This window comes from Scylla paramamosain, chromosome 14 (assembly GCF_035594125.1).
Source record: "Scylla paramamosain isolate STU-SP2022 chromosome 14, ASM3559412v1, whole genome shotgun sequence".
Lineage (NCBI taxonomy): Eukaryota > Metazoa > Arthropoda > Malacostraca > Decapoda > Portunidae > Scylla > Scylla paramamosain.
The window spans coordinates 10,581,677-10,599,631 of record NC_087164.1 but is presented as its reverse complement, the minus strand read 5'-3'; the positions used below and the strand labels follow the sequence as shown (position 1 = coordinate 10,599,631).

Sequence of the window (17,955 nt, the reverse complement as noted above, 5' to 3'; positions counted from 1 at the left end):
CTCCTTTTGTTCCTTTTCGCCTTTTTCTACTTCTCTCTTCTTTTCTTCTTTACGTATGCTACAAACTCTTCTTATTTTTCTTTTTTTTTCCCTCTTCTGGTGCTAGTTCTCTTTTTCCTCTTTTTTCTCCCTCTCTCTCCTTGGCCTCTCTTTTACTCTTCTTCCTCGTCCTCATTTTTATCGTCCCTTTTCTGCCTTTTCTATTAATACTTTATTTTCTTCCCTTCACCTAAGTTTGTAACTCTTCGTTCTTCATCTACTTTTCTTCTTCATTTTCCTCTTTTTCCTTCTTTTTCCTCTTTCCTCTTCTACAGTTAATCCTGGTTCCTCTCCTGTTTTTTTTTTTTTTTTTCTTCTTTTCAGTCACCTTCTCTCCCACGTCTACTTTTCGTTCAGCTCATCATCCTTCTTCCTCCTCTTGTTCCTCGCCAGTTCTATATCTCTTTCCTCTCTTATTTCTCTACCTCCTCTTCTACCTCCCCCGACTTTCTCCTTCTCCTGCTCCTCTTATTTGTCCTACTTCTACTTCCTCTTTGTTGTCGTCGTTGTTGTTGTTGTACCTTTCCTCCTCCTCCTCCTCCTCCTCCTCCTCCTCCTCCTGCTCTTGTCAGGGCTTTCCAGCAGCCTCGTGTTGTGTCTTACGGGTAATCCCTTGAGGTTCCCCGAGACTGAATGTTAATCCCAGTGTCGGATATGTTCGTCGCTTAATAAAAACAGGAAGGGGGAAGCGGGAAGATAGAAAAGTTCATCATTAGCGGGAAAAAATCACAGATGGGTAGACAGATAGGTGAATGGATCGATGGGTCAGACAATAATTACACGACCTCTTTCAATCGTGATGCTTGTAACCTTCCGCATGACAAGCCATGAAGGACAGAGGAAGATGATACTGTGCGCTGACTGAAATCCAACCCACCTTTTACACGTTCCTGAAGAGAAAACTAGGCTACGTAGAAAATCCTCCCCGTCCTGATTAACGAAGAAGTGGATCAAGGATGACGTCTTGCTCGCTGTGTCCAGTCTCCGCCACGCCTCCCATTGGAAACTCCTAAGACTCAACACAGCTGCTACCTGGCCTCCCAACACGCGACCTCCGCCACTGGGATGTTTCACCACAGCAGGAAAACTTTCGCACGTCCATCAGAAAACAGTTACTCGTCCTCTTGGCTATCAGAGAGAAAGGGAGAAAGAGAGAGTGGAAGAGAGTGAGGGAGAGAAAGGCGTTCTGTTCTCCCCGTAGTCATGAAAAGAAAGAATTAGACTTGAGATGCAGCGAATGTGGAATTAGACTTGAGATGCAGCGAATGTCGAATTAGACCTGAGATGCAGCGAATGTGTTGATGGAAAAGATGACGTGTTTGGGTCTGCATTGCTACTAAGCTAACCTAACCTAACCTAACTGAATACATTTATGTAAAAGATGTCGTGTTTTCAGTTTGCAATGCCAACCTAAGCTGACCAAATCTAATGTGACTTAACCTAACCTAACCTTAAAAGATGCCATGTTTAAACCTGCTGTGCTAAACCAACCTAAGCATTGTGCCATCCTCAGTTCAATACTACTTACTTCCTCCTCTTTGTTACAGAATCAGAGAACAAATTTACGACATTATTTCGCCGAAGTCTGGCAAACAAATCTGACGGAATGAAAACAAAAACGTACAGTGATTCAGAGATATATTGGTGTCTTACTCCTTTCTTCAGACCATAAGGCTATCGTGAACAGGAAGAGTCCGAGGCACCTGTCATTATTTTCATGACCTCCCTTATCGTGAGGATGGGTTTTGTAAAAGGTGATTCAATGGTGACCTCGAGGCGCCATCTGATCCCTGATTACCTCAAGGGAAACTGTTATTGCGAAAGAACCATCAGTTTTAAAAGAGTGGACCAGAGACGTGTGGTTTTGCAAGAGTTATTCTTATCACTGCCCATTCGTAGAGCTAAACATATTCTTAACACTGTTCATACGTAAAATTTAACATATTCTTGGCACTGTCATACGTAGAACTTAAAATATTCTTGGCACTGTCATACGTAGACCTTAAAATATTTTTGGCGCTGTTCATACGTTGAGTTAAACATATTTTTGGCACTGTTCATGCATATAGTTCAACATATTCGTGGATTTGTTCATACGTAAAGCTAAACATGACTGGTGTGTTTAAGGCTCTCAAAATTCGAGCACAGTCTTTATCACTGACATTCCTAATTGTTTCATCAGCATTCCTATGGAGATGACACCACCTTACATCCTTTCCTAAGGCCTGACAGGGAGAGCATCACGTCACACAACACCTACGTAATTTTAATCTCTAGTGTAGCATCTTTAAAAGGATGCCTGTGCTTTAGATCACTTTTTCACCTGTCAGACTCTACATGAATTATCTATCTTGTGTGAGATGATCGTAGAGAACCTATTTTTCGATGCATTTCTCACGCCACTACAAGATAGATCACTAAAACCAGCGGATTCTTGCCTTTCAGTTCTTCACTTCTATATAAACATTTAAATTCACACCGTATTTCCTAAGTTATACAATATCTAACCTTCCTTCCACTAAGAATATAAACCACAGATATCACATATTTTCCTTTCTTCTTCTTATGTACGTAGAGACTTGGGCTTCCTAACCAGTCTCAATTCTCTTCGTCATTCAAATCACACTTCGAGCCTAAAATGGAGTGTCGCTCATCCATGCAGGAAGTAAGCACGCTCCTCATGTACCGGGATAATCCTTGCTTCATACACACACGCCTGCATACTAACTGGATCCAAGGGCTTCAGTTTCCCGCCTCAGGAGTGTTTCCAATGGTCACATGCTTCCCCACCCTTCCTTCGTCATACATTCCTTACTAGTTACTTGCTTGGAATTAAGTTGATATATGAAGGTCTTGTGAGAGGAAGTAGGTTAGTCTGCATATTAATGTGAGTGTCTTTCTCTAGTTTCCCTGTTGTATGAGTCTTTCCACTCGTCACATCCTCCCACACCCTTCCTTCACCATGCATTCCTTTCTTGTTACTTGCTCTGAGTCTAGCAAGTACGTGTAGGTCTTACTACGGAAAGGAAGTAATTTGTCTGTCATTCTTTAGTTTCCCTGCCTTATGAGCGTTTCCAGTCGTCACATCCTTCCGCACCCTTCCTTCGTCATGCATTCCTTTTTTGTTACTTCCTTTGAATATAATAAGTATGTATATGAAGGTCTTGATATATAAGGCAAGTTCATCTATTATATTGATTTAATTTGTCTGTCGTTCTCTAGTTTTCCTGTTTCATGAGGGTCTCCAGTCGTCATATCTTTCCACACCCTTCCTTCGCCATGCATTCCTTTTTGTTACATCCTTTGAATCTAGTAAATACTTGAAGGTTTTATTGCGGAAAGTAAGTGAATCTGCATAGTAATCTGTTCTTCATTTTCTAGTCCCTTTACCATTTTTTCTATCAATAGATTACTAACAACAGACGAATACAAGATAACTTCCATTAATTTAGATTGACATTTTTTTTTTCTCATGCTTATCTCTTCGTTAAATAGAATATGGAATTGCTTTTATTATTTTTTTTTTTTGTCTCCCCCACAATCTCCCTTTTTTTCTTTTTTGTCCACATTTAATCTTGTGATCAGAAATATTATTTACAAATGTTTTTGTGCATAATCTTTATCTATGATGAATATACTAGTGTTTTTATATACTGCTTGCTTTTTTTCTGTTCTGCCCGTCACGTCGTACTTTTTTGTCGTCCAAATTAATCCTTGTGATCAGAAACATTCCCAATACAAAATAGTTTCCTGTCTCAATATCCATTTATTATAAGAAATATGGGAGTTTTAAGCTTCTTTTCTGCCTTACGTCTCGCAAACATTATTTCTTTTTTCCCCCGAGCCAAGACTTACAATCTACTTTATTAATACTAATGTTCCCATGCTTCCAGTCTTGTATAAGAAATGTGAGAATGTCAGTAATTCTTCCTTGTTTTGTCAGTTCACATTGTATTTTGTTTTTTCTCACATTAACCCTTGTAATCATAAATATAATAGTCATTAATGGGCTGTACCTTTTTTTCCTAGTAGTGGAGCCTTCGTCTTGTTTTTGTGTGTTGTCAATTGTCATCACTAAACTGGGAGAGGAGTGACGGGAGGCCGGCAGGGACGACTACTGTGTTACGATGTACTTAAAAAAAATGTGGAAAAAAAAAAAAGTAATATTGCAGTGAACTTGACTTCCAAGAGAGAGAGAAAAATAATCAACATAGGAAAATACAGAAATTCACAAATCAAAATCAAGCAGCAAATTAAAGAAGGAAAAAAGTGTTTCCTTGGAGAGAGAGAGAGAGAGAGAGAGAGAGAGAGAGAGAGAGAGAGAGAGAGATGAATCAGTGGCCCAAAATAGGAAGCAGGGACATGAGGTGATGTTGTCAATAGGGTGTAAGGGTCATGGAGGAGAAGACCCACGCACCACCACCACCACCACCACCACCACCAACTCCACCAACAAAAAAATATACTGACTCATGGCGCCGCAACAACAAGGTCATATGCTGCTGGCTGGGGTTGCGAAAGAGCGTTACTTCCCCCTCCGTGAAACTGCAGGGAGCCAAGCACTGTGCCGCAAGCTATATTGTCCCCAAACGTTACATCGATACGCTGTCAGTGGGAACGAAAGAAAAGTTGATGATGTGACTTGGCTGTCAAGATGTGAGAGTTGTACGATGGTTCAAAGTTGCATTGAGTCGTGTGTTTCTGTATGTGTTTACCCTGTGTTTGATAAGCTATCCTGTCTTTCCACACCACATCAAGATACGTTGTCACTGGGAACGAAAGAAAAGCTGATAGGGGTTTAGTTGTTTTATGAGTTGTGTATCGTGTTTCTGTTTATATTTGTCCTGTGTTTGATAAACTATCATGTTTCCACACACACACACACACACACACACACACACACACACACACACACACACTACATCAAGATACTTTATCAACGAGAACGAAAGAAGTTAATCACTTAGCTTGCTTGTTTCAGAAGTGATAGTTGCATGATGGCTCAAAGTTGCACCGAATCGTGTGTTGTCTGTGTTTCTTGTTTTGTATTTTAATCAGCTACCTTGTCCCCACACATTACAATGAGATACTATGTCGATGTGAATGAAAGAGTGGCTTAGCTGTTTAGAAATTATTTGTGTGAAGGCCCAAATGTTTCACCGAGTCGTGTGATTGTGTGTATTTCTTGTATTTTCAAGTTTAAGGGATTTCCATCAGGAGTATATCCAAAAACCACTCATTATTCGTTCTGTTACATAAGAATATATAAAAAGTAAAGTTGCAAGAAGCCATCAGACATACACGGAACAGTCCCTCTATAAAAAGTACGTATTTTCACCTCTCATGGGTGTTTTTTTCCGTAGTGATGATGCAGGATCCTCGTTAAACTATCAATCATGAAAATGTCCTTGGAAACACCAATAACTCCCACGACAGCTGATTAAAAAGCGAACAAGATAAGATTTCGAAACGTCTCAGTCTCGTAATTCCTTAATAGAGCTCTGGTCATGTTTTATTGAGTCAGCAAAAGTGAACTTAGAAATTCCTTTACTTAGAAATGTTTAAGAATGTAACCTCTTCTTTCCCAAACAGAACTCCAGCCATGTTTTATGGAGTCATCAGAAATTAGAGGAATCTTGGACTTCAAAAAGTCTGAGAAAGTTTCCTCTCGTTCTAAAGAAGAGCTTCTATCATGTTTTATTGAGTCAACAAGAAATTAGCACAATCCTAGACTGTTATTGCATCATCCTCTCCTTCCAAAAGCAACTCAATACTCAATGCTACTTCTTGTCTTTCTTTTTAGGGTACTGTCTACTTCCCTCACCTTATCTCCGCAATGAACTAAGTTTTAATGGCTGTATCCATTAGAGATAAGAAAGTACTTGGTTGAAGACCGTAGTTAAGGCAAATTAAGCGTATAATGTTACGAGCTGTTGTCCAAATCAAGACATAAGGTAAATAATGATGGTGTGGATGGTGGTGGTGGCCGTGAGCTCACCTCTTTTAGAGTTAAGTAACTGTCAGCTCTGTATAAGGAATGGGTGGAAGAGACCCAAGGCGCCCAGACGCTCGTGCGATCAACTAGCCGAGTTCTGGGAGCAGTGCGGGGCGGAGGGTGACGAACACGTGCACTCTCAAGACAAACAACTTGCCATTAACTGTCTCACCTGCCTTGGTCGAAAGTAGAGTACACTGATGGGCAAAAAAAAAAAAAAAAGTCAAAATAAATTAAACGTGCTAAAAATAAGGCACAGAGTTTAGACTTAAAATTCATCATTTTTACTTTGCAGTACATTCACGTAGTAAAACTATCACTATACGTAGTTTTATCACTATACATAGTTTTATCACCATACGTATCACTATCACTATACGTTTAAAAAAAAAAAAAACTTCGAAAATTCATCATTATTGTTAGTTTGTAATACATTCACGTAGTACATGCATGTTTTAAATGGTAATAGGAAGATGATTCAGAATTTTAGAGTTTTAAAAATTGTCACTATAATTATCATGTAAGACATTTATGTATCAAAATAGCGTACACGTTTCAAAGTATCAAGCAAATAAATAATTCAGACTTCAAAACGAACACTATTGTTACGTATGTACTTTTAATGACATGTTAGTATATCAAGATGAGAATGAGTCGAAATGATGCAGAGTTTGTATTGTATGACTGTTGCTTGTTATGTACTCTTGATAACCTGTTCGATTTTAAACTGAGAATGTCGAAATGAGGCAGATTTTGTGTGACACGGATGCGAGGTGCGGCGTGACGTGGACTGTCCTAGGCTTGGCATCAGTGATGTCTTTTTTTGCTGTGAGTGTTTGGTCAACGAGCGAGGGGCAGGGGAAGATGTTAAGTACACGGTGCTCTGTCGTGTCTACTGCGGCCTTCGAGGAAATGCTACCTTCTAGCCACAGCCTCCCTTAATTAAATTCCTTTCCCACAGCACTCCTCTTCTTCCTCCACATCCTACTACACCTGCAACGCTCCTCACCTCCAGTAACTCCTTCTCCCTCCTTTACTCATTTTTTTTACACCATTCCACACCCTCTCCTTTAAAATCCTATCTCGTAGTTTACCTCTGACACCTTAATGGCCGTATGTTGCATAATTTTTTTACCAAGCTCTTTTTATTAGTATTATCCTTGAGGTTTATTTGTTTGTGATTCACACCCTAACACACTCACACATACACACACCTGGATTCACCTCCTCCCACACGTGACCCCCATTCCTCATCAGCTGACGCCTCCCACATGTGCCTCCTCTTCACACGCTTGACTTGTCCCCCATACCTGACTCACCTCCTTACATGGCTTCCTGCACCGGGGCCCCGAGGACCTGCAGCAGAACAATAGTGTCATTAAAGAGATAGTACCAGATAGCGTGACTGCAAACAAGGGAGAGAAGGAAGACTAAAAGACAAAAAGACAACTAAGTAAGCTGTTCTTCCGCTCACGGCTAGAAAAAAAGAAAAAAAAAGTGTGAATGAAGAAGAATGGCAGAGGAAGAGTAAAGAAGAGAAGGATGAAGAGGAGACCTTGAGAGGGACGAAGGTCAAGGTTAGGTTTGGAAGGGAAGGCTGGGGCTGCCGTCGCAAGGTCACAGGTGCGGCGGGGAGCCTCCTTAGCGTTGAAAATTGCGAGAAAAGGCTAATGTCTCGAGCGCGGTGCGGCAAACATAGCGATGACGAGGCCAGCATGAAGCCTAAGGGAGATAGGAGGTATTCATCACGGTGCAGGAAACGTGAATAATCTGATTGATTGCTTCCTTGGAATTACAGGCGTGGTGAAAAAAATTACCGTGATGTATGCGGAGGATGACGGCAAACGTGCTAACGTGTATCTTGATAACTCGCACACGTAACTGAGGAACATAAATCGAAAGAAAAAAAAGGTGTATAGAAAATTTATTCCACCGCACTGAGTTGTCGAAACGGAACTAAGGAGTGCAGTGTATTGTGTTGTGCTGGTTTGGCATGACAGCAGTGGAGAAGAGAGAAATTAAGCTGAAGAACAAAACTTGAATTGGCACGCGAGATTCAGTTTCTCACGCAATGGTTTTCTCTCTCGCTCTCTCTCTCTCTTGCTTATGAAGACACCACAACCACCATCACTACTATGATTACCATTACCTTCATGAGCATAACCATCACCATCGCAAAATAGCACTATCACAATCACCATCTTCACCATCATCACCATTACTACTACCATAATAAGCACCACTATCACTACCATAACCATTACTACTCCAACTACTACTCTCACCTTCACCACCACCACCACCTCTACAATAACACCTCTCCTCCTCCTCCTCCTTCCCCTCCGCCATTTTTCTCACGCCCCTGCCACCATCCCCACCTCCACCCTCCTCTTCCTCTTGCCAGGTTTGTCACGGCTCTCCCACCACCACTCTCCCACCACTCTTCCACTCCCTCTCTCATGTCACCTTCCCATCCCCTCATCTACTGTCACGACTCGGCCACCTTCCCCCATTCTCTCTCCCATTACGCCTTCACTAGCGACGCCACAACCTTGCCTTTATCTTCCTGGTCCTCTCTCTACATTCTTTACCTGTGCCACTCCTGCAGTGTGTCACGGTACAGCCACGGTGCAGCCTCGGTCAGTTACTATTGCGTTCCGAGCTTCCTTTGTACCGTCGCACCTTTTGTTACTTGAACTCGTGTTGTCATTGCGTTAAACAAAACTGGTTGACTTTTTTTCGTAGGTTTTCTTGTTTCCTTTTCTGAGAGTGGTATAATAAAGCTTTTTCTGTCGTTTTTTTTTTTTTTTTTTTTTTGTGTGTGTGTCCTTGGCCAGTCTCCCTGACCTCTAGAGTAACACCACTATTTGTGTGAGAGATGGAAAAATATGACAAATTAATAATAGATAAGGGAATTTGTGATAAGCAAGTGTCAAAATATGCATAGATAAATAAAAGTAAAGAAATAACCAGACATCTACAGTAACACCAATATTAATTTGGGAGAGAGAAATAAACAAGTCAGTAGCGTGGTAGGTGAAGAGAGACATGTGATTGGCCAGTGATGAAGTAGGAAAGGTTTATAAGGAAGCTGAAGATGAGTCATTAATACTTTACTTTTATTAGCCTGTCTATTACATGTATTTTGTTTCCTAGCGAGAACGTACTTTGATACCTTTGAAAACCTCAGGAACATCCACTGCAGCCTGTTAAGATTAGTCGAAGAAGGACGCTATAATGTCAAAGAACACGAGCGTCCAGGTTTCAGTGTGAAGGGAGGGAGGAAGTAAGGGAAGAAATAAAGGTTGAATGCTTGTAAATTCTGAAAATATCCTTGAAAGCCTCGGAAATTTTTATTATAGCCTGTTGAAAGTAGTCGAGATGGGACGCTGAAAAATTTTCAAGAACAAGAGCGTCCATGTTTCAGAGTGGAGGGAGGGTAGAATGCTTGTAAATCTTGAAAATATCCTTGATAGCCTCAGAAACTCCTACTACATCCTGTTGAAAGTAGTCGGGGTAGGACGCTAAAAACTTTAAGAACAAGAGCGTCCAAGTTTCAGAGTGGAGGGAAGGAGGGAATGAAGAATGCTTGTAAATCATGAAAATATCCTTGAAAGCCTCAGGAACTTCTACTACAGCCTGTTGAAAGTAGTCGCTAAAAAAGTTTAAGAACACGAGGGAGGGAGGGGCGGAGAGAAGCAAGGTCCCCGTCACGTTCTGCAGAAAACATAGTCGCTGCCGCCACCGGAAGTACGCTGTTGGCTGTCTTCCTGGCTCGAGGGCGGCGGTCGCGTGCGTCTGTAACTCGTTCTGTTGCGGTTCTTGTGTCTTGTGTGACTGACTGGTTCTGCTGCGCCTCCTCCTGTTCTCCTCCTGTTATGGTTCTCGTGAAATGTACGACTTTCTTGTTTTCTATTGTGATCTTTTTGTTTAGTTTAGTTTGTGGTTTCTGCGTCTCAAGAGCTCCTACGGGTACTTATTTTCTTGTTTTTTTTTTTTTTTTTTTTTGTCCTCTCCCCTCTATGTCCCGTAGTAGTCATTCTCTTCCCCCATTTCTTCCCTAACTGGGCTTTCCTATGAGTTGTGGTTCGGTCTACCTGTGAATCGCTGACTCATTTTCCCACTATGATCTAACTTGCTCGTCTCGTCGTGTGTTCCTCCCACTCCTGAAATCGGCGTCTTCTCCTCCCCTGCGTCCCGTCTCGCCTCCGTTACGTTTGCGGCCGTGTTCTGGTGAATGTCCGTTCTGCCGTATTTCCTTCATTTCGATGCCGTTCTGTCGTTACTCAGCGGTTGCCTGGTGCCTGACGCGTTACTCATGATGATGATGACTATGATGATCAGCCCTAGGGAGGAAGGAAGGGGAAGATAAACGCGATATTGCTGTTTTTTTTTTTTTTATACGAGTACGAGTATGTTAGCTTTTGGGGAAAAATTGAGACTAAGAATGTTAAGAGAAGGGAAGAATAGAAGGATGAGGGTGAGTAGGATGGAAGGTTGGATGGATTCCTGCTTTTTTTTTTTTTTTAGATATTAGATTGGAGAAGACTTTAGACTAAGGGTGTTAAGGGAAGGATAGAAAAGAAAGAGGAGGAGAAGGAGGATGTTGGCTCGGTCTCCTGCTGCCTCCCTCCTCGTCCAGCTGTCGGTGATGGACCCGCGCCTTCCTTCTCCTCTGAACCTCAAGCGTTGCCTTGAACCCACCATAAGGACAAGCCGATGTATAATGGATTCTAACGTCATCACCTCAAGGATATCAGTACCTGGCGTGCGCCTAAACACACACACACACACACACACACACACACACACACACACACACACACACACACACACACACACACACACACACACACACACACACACACACACACACACACACACACACACACACACACACACACACACACTCACACTCACACTGCTTACTTACATGATACACGCTTTGCAAAGGCATGAATTGTCTTTCTTGTGTTTACTAATGTATACATATGTGTGTGTGTGTGTATGTGTGTGTGTGTGTAGGTGGCTACCAGGGACACATCTTACACAATTCGTCTCATTTGTGTAAATATTGCAAGAACCTGTCAGTCTTTCCACACACACACACACACACACACACACACACACACACACACACACACACACACACACACACACACACACACACACACACACACACACACACACACACACACACACACACACACACACACACACACACACACACACACACACACACACACACACACACACACACACACACACACACACACACACACACACACACAGTCGCCATTTCGTGAAGAAAATTATGTCATCTTTCGCTCGTATGATTCTGTACATTACGACAGGTGCCACCACCACCACCAACACCAACATCAACACCACCAACACACCACTACTAACCTAAACTTCAACTCTTGCGAACACCACCATCTGGTCTCATCACCACTTTTCCTACTGTCCCCACCTTCATCATCCCCCTCACCAGCACCTGACAGTCACACCACCACCACCACCATCACCATACCCCAACACTCTCCATTACACCATACACCATTAAGGAACCCAGGTATCATCAGTATAACTAATGACCTCGAGAACACATTAGGAACAGCAAATCAACGCTCAGCACAGCATAATCACAGCGCGCAACTTACACAAGAACAACTGACACAAGAAACACATTGTAACCATTAGCACCAGCATCACTTACCAGAAGAAACACAAGCAAGTCGATCCGACACCGAAACACAACAACCACAGTGTTTTGAATCCCTAATGAAGCAATACGACTGATCCCTCATTGCTTACTCGAAAATCCCCCTAAATACCGCAGCATCTAAAGGTGAATTTCTCGCCTATACGCTTGCTGGATCCTCTCAAGACCTTCTCCTGTACTGAGCCAATCCGACAGACTCGTGTTTCGCCAGATGGAACAAAAGGTGAGATGAGGTCAGCTCGTCTTAACACAGCCGAGTCATCCAGGAAATCAGCTAATTTTTGGGTTTCCGAGGCTAAATTAGGAGGAGACATGCTGAAATTATTATTCAATTAACCTTTCTTCACTCGTGCTTACGTACATACACCTGAAGTTCAAGAGAAAATCGATTCCTTGAGAAGCGCTAATTACAGTTGCGGTAATGCCTTGCCTCTCGTGACGGGGAGGAAATGATCAAAGGTGAATGAGCGCCGCAAAAAACGAGAGAGGTATCGGTGCCCTTGAAGCCGATAAATATTTGAACAAAGTGCATGGAATGTGAAAAAAAAAAGGAAAAAATATGAAGGTGTTGTTGTACTAGTTGAAAGCTAACGGGGATATTTAAGTCAGAGAAGTAAGGGAAAAAATATGTAGGTACACGTGGGGGAAAAGTGAGAGTGCAATGGTAGACAGTTAATGTTAGAACAGGAACTGCAGGAAGTGAAGCAAAGGTTGTAAGAAGTGGGACAATTGGCGGTGAAGGTAAAGCAAAGGGTTCAGCGGGTATAACAAAAGCTGTAGGCTGGAAACTAATCGAGTCTTACAACAGAGTGAATGAGAAACAAAACGAAAGGTGAAATATCTCTGGGAATAAAAAAGGAAGACAGTCGTGACATGATAATTATAAAGCAAGGACTGTAAAAAAAATGACTTTAAAAAAAGGGAGATAATCATAAGATAGATAATAAAGCAAGAACTGAAAAAAAAAACATGTAAATTAAGAAAAATTTAGAAGATATATAAAGTAACATACTGAAGTGTAATAAAGTTAAGAGAAAAAATAACAGATAGTTAACATTAGAATACGAGATACAAACAGGTTTACAAGAGATGCCCGAAATAGTATCCTGAATGTAAAAGTTGAACATAAAAAAAAAGTAGAATAGGAGTATAAAAAGTTTAACTGAGAGTGGAAGTAAGTGGAAGTAAGGGAACGTTGTGTAGAGTACAACAAAGGACGGCGAGGCTGCCACAACAAAGACTGTAGGAAGCATAGCGAGTGTGAATTTCAAAGAGTTAATTGTAGTATGAGAAAAAATAAATCAAATAAAATCTAAGCAAAAGAAAATATGCTTAAAAGAAAACTGTGAGGAAAAGTGAAACGAAACCTATTAGGCTTTGAAAAAAACATAACAAAAAATAATATCCGGTGTAGTTGAAAGAAAACAAAACAGAAAACAAGGAATGAGAAGAGAAACGATAAAAATAAACTTAATCATACAGCATAAAGTTCAAACACTGCAGGGTGAAGAATAAAAACCTTCCTGGAAAAAGGACTTAGAGACTGAACTTAAGCCCTCCCTCCTCCTCCTCCTCCTCCTCCTCCTCCTCCTCCTCCTCCTCCTCCTCCTCCTCCTCCTCCTCCTCCTCCTCCTCCTTCTCTTCCTCCTCCTCCTCTTCTTCTTCCCCCCATCCTCCCTTCCCCCTTAATACTACCCACCTCTTAGAGACCCTGCGGATGGCAATGACCTCACGCTGAGTTGCCAGACAGCACTCTCCTCCTCCCTCCTCCCACACACCCGTACTCCCCTTCCCCCCTGCCACGACCACCACCACCACCACCACCACCACCACCACCACTACTACTACTACCACCACCATCACGCCGCCCCTTTCTTCACCTTCACCCTAACAGTCTCAATTCACACTCCTCCAGCAAGCTACTTCCTTTCGCCTTCTCTGCCACTCCACCCTTTCCCTCTTAGCCTACACTGCTCCTCCTCCTCCTGGAATTGGTGGGTGGGAAAGAAACATTATCATTGCTATACTTTTCCTCCACCCTTTCCCTCTTAGTCTATCTATAGTAAATTTACACTCCTCCTCCTCCTCCTCCTCCTCCTCCTCCCCCTAGAATTGGTGGGTGGGGAGAGTGCTTCCATATTCCCTATCCTCTTCATCTTACTGTATACTGGATATTGTATAACTAAGCAACTCCTTAAGGACCATAACAAAATCCCAGTTATTTGTTGTTCCTTTGTGTTCCTTTGTATTCCTCCTCCTCCTCCTCCATCTAGTCTTCCAGAAAGTAACAACACAACAAGCTAGATGGTTTTCTGTCCTATTGTGTGTGTGTGTGTGTGTGTGTGTGTGAATATCTGTCTCGGTCTCTGTCTGGCTTTGTCTTCTCTGTCTGTCAGCCCGTTCTTCCGTCCGCCCGTGTGTCTGTCTGTCTGGCTTGCATTGTTTATGAGAGTAATAGAAAACATGCCCTTGTCGGGAATAACTGTACTGGTGCTTGTATGAGAGAGAGAGAGAGAGAGAGAGAGAGAGAGAGAGAGAGATCCAATCCCACGCTACATTTTTCTCTTTTGATTTCCTTGTTTTTGTTTTGTTTTTTCACACGAGGTATTTGTTTGTTAGGGATTGAATTACTTTGCTAAGCGTACCTGGAGAAATTCATGAAGTCCATAAATCATCTAAAAAAAAATCACAAAATACCTAAACATCCACATCATTCGTAACTCAAAAACAATACCAATCTTTTTTTTTTTTTTCCTCTCCTTCTCTCCCCTTGAAAGTTAATATTTGGCACCCACTTATCCTTCTCCTTTCGGCAGCTCCCGTTACGCTGCAAGGGCGGACCACCTGTCTCCACCTAACCCAACCTTAACCTAATCTAAGCTGCTATCCTTCTTCTCACACGGTCACAAGTTGGATCTCATTGCCCCATCCAAGTACCCGTTGACTTTACTGCGCGTCTTCTCTTACGCCAGGTATCGGTACATCTTCCCTCAGTTCATCCATAAACACTCTATGGTCTTCCTGTTTTTCCTTGTCTTTAATAGTATAGAGAGTATAGAGTCAAACCCGTATTCTAAAAGCCTAAGTGTCATCCTTACATTTAACATGATTTTCAATGGTATTTGATTCTAGTAACAAATTAACGAGAACTCTGCATCATTAGTGACAAAAAGAATCATGGAATCCTGAATAAAAGTAACCCTTATTAGAGAAAACCACATCTTAATCAAACCCTCGACGTTAAACAACACTGGGATTTTACACGTGGACTTAAAAGAGAATCAAGGTGGAGACGAGGACGAAAGGGTCAAGAAGAGCAGGATGGGAGGAGTACGCTGGTGTTGGCACAGTGAGACATGAGGGCGGGGCGGCGTGTGTGGGCGGTGAGAGGGAGTGAGGGTTGGGGGAAGGGGAGCAGGCGTGGCAGGTGCTGGCGGGAGAGGAGGGAGAGGTGCAGGTGTGAGGGGTTGGGGGAAGAAGGGGAGGAGGAGGTGGTGCAGGTGTGGGTGGTGGTGGAGGCTTGTGAGTATTTCCGGTAGTGGATACAGTTAGAAAGAGTTTATCTCACCTCCTCCTCCTCCTCCTCCTCTCCTCCTGGTCTTCCTCCTCCTCCTCCTCCTCCTCTTCCTCCTCCTATAATTTTTTAAGTGTTTCCACAACGGTATCTTGCCGTTTATTCACTCCTGTTTTAATTACGGGATGTTATTGGAGTATATATATTCTTTTGTTTGGATATTTCAAAGTCAAATTTTTTGTCTCGTTTTCTTCTTCCTCTTCCTCCTCCTCCTCTTCCTCCTCCTCCTGCATTATGTTATTGGAACTGTGCTTTATTTTCATTATTTTTTTTTTTTCATGGGTGATGTCATGAGTAAAAGTAGATCTCTCTCTCTCTCTCTCTCTCTCTCTCTCTCTCTCTCTCTCTGTTGTCCTGGTATGTTAGTTTTTCCTCTCAGTTTCAATACCCCAAGGCACATCGGCCTGCCCTGTCTTACGCAACGCCCGCCCTCCCACAGCCTACTCGTATCTCAGACTCACTTCGCCCCGCCCCCTCGCCTTCCCTGCTGCTTCTCACCAAAACCAACATAGTGCCGTCACTAACAAGAATTTCCCACTCCACTTCCTCTACCGGACAGAAACATCACCCAGCTGTCTCTCCAACCTCAGGCCTTCTTCCCTCTCCACTCCTTCTCTGGTTATCAAGGCATTATTATTCTTCTTTATCTCACTTTCTTTCGATCCCTGCCACACCCTTCAGTCTCGGGCCGTATTTCTGAAAATTTCCTCGTCTTATCTCTCGTAACAGCCTCTCGTGTAAGCTGTGTGAGGTTCTCAAGGGTGATTTTCATGGTTTTAGACAGTTTGACAGGGGGTTTACGTCGTCAGTAGGAGAGAAACGCATTAAGAACAATTTTTCATATATGTGGCCTTTGGAAAATAGTTCTGATGAGAGAATATGTGTATGAGTGGCTCTTCATTAGTTATGCAAGCCTTATATGTGTGTGTGTGTGTGTGTGTGTGTGTGTGTGTCCTGAAGGTGGGTAACTCCACACGTCATATTGTTTTGTAATGGGGCATCCCGTGTGGCAGAGTGTTGTGTAATCCCCTCCCGTGTCTTGCGGTTAACTCAAAACTGTTTCCTTCTTAGCCATGTACGTAAGGGAATCATTGAATTAACGTAAAATCCTATCACTCATTTCCTCCTCCTCCTCCTCCTCCTCCTCCTTCTTCCTTGATCAGTAAGCGCCAGCCTCCGGGATTGTCAAAAAGGTTCAATCTTGGGAAATAAAGAGGAAGTTTGGGTGAATATCTGCAAACTTTTTAGCCATACCCCGTGAAGGACAGTGCAAGGGTAGCTGTGTTATTTGGGGCTGACAGTTTGATGTGTGATTCATGGTTTAGTTTAATCTCTCTCTCTCTCTCTCTCTCTCTCTCTCTCTCTCTCTCTCTCTCTCTCTCTCTCTCTCTCTCTCTCTCTCTCTCTCTTACTCGTTTAAATATCCAGAGGCATTTAAAACAAGAAAATTATGTCCAAATGTACTGGCCAGTGCCTAGTATTTTACGGGAAATATATGAATAAATTTAGCCTTGCCCCACCCCCAACCCGTCCGTCTCTCTCTCTCTCTCTCTCTCTCTCTCTCTCTCTCTCTCTCTCTCTCTCTCTCTCTCTCTCTCTCTCTCTCTCTCTCTCTCTCTCTCTCTCTCTCTCTGCCCGCAGCTTGCAGCATACCTTTGTGGATGTGAGAAAACCTGCCCTGCGGCCGGCCTGTCCGCTGCCTCACCCTCCCTCTCTGTCTCTTCCTCTTCACCTAACTGTAACGCGCCAGTTCCAGTTTGTCTTGTGATGCTGCCCTCGTCGGGAGACACGCTGGAGGTCACGAACTCTAGGAAAGGAAGTCTCCCTCTGAATGGATACTCAGGAAAGGGGAGCTTATTGGCAACGCGTTTAGTCATAAAAATCCCACAGAAACAAAGACTCCGGAGGCTGGCTGACTGGTTGGCTGGCTGGCGGGCGACACCTGCCATCGCTGTTTGCCTTCCTCCCTCACGCCACCCGCGACACGCAACCCTTTCCACCGTCTCAAAGGCTTCACAAATCCCGCATTGCTTGTCATGTAACGTTAAGTACAAAGTTTATGAAGTTCCTGCTGCGAAACGAGGCTCAGCAATTGCTCAGGTCTCAGGAAGGGAGTGAAAATTGAAATAAAAGCCCCTCTGGCCGGCGAGTGGTGGCAACCCCAGTCCCGTTACTCCTGTAGAAGGTAAGGACAACGCCCCGCCACTCAGGCGTCTCCTGTCCGCTACCCGCCCAGGCTCAGAGGTGAAGGCACAAGTGAGAAGGCAAGGGGGGAAAGTTAAAAGAAAACTACTGGCGCAAAAAGAAAAATGGAACAGCAGGTAGAGAGTAAATGTGTGTGAAAGGGAGAGCAAAGAAAGTAACAGACAACAAGAAGCCTCCGCATTTGTAAACAAACATCACAATGGTATTTAAAGACCGGAATAAAACATAAAGAACAACCGGTCACGTAATCCTGTATTAAGAGGGAGGAAAATTTTACGATGAACATATGACGACATTTCACAACGGTATTACCAAGGCGACTACAGTACAGTGGCGGAACACGTGAACTTTACTAGGCCATTAGGGAAGAGGTTGGACCAAATGAAGATAATCTGACACGAATCAAAAGTCTTAGCG

General features: G+C 43.0%; 1 long non-coding RNA gene across 1 annotated transcript in view; it reads left to right on the top strand.

Moving 5' to 3' along the window:
• The window catches only part of LOC135106691 (uncharacterized), a 125,085-nt gene that overhangs the window by 74,181 nt on the left and 32,949 nt on the right, over nucleotides 1-17,955 (top strand). The window lies entirely within an intron of this gene.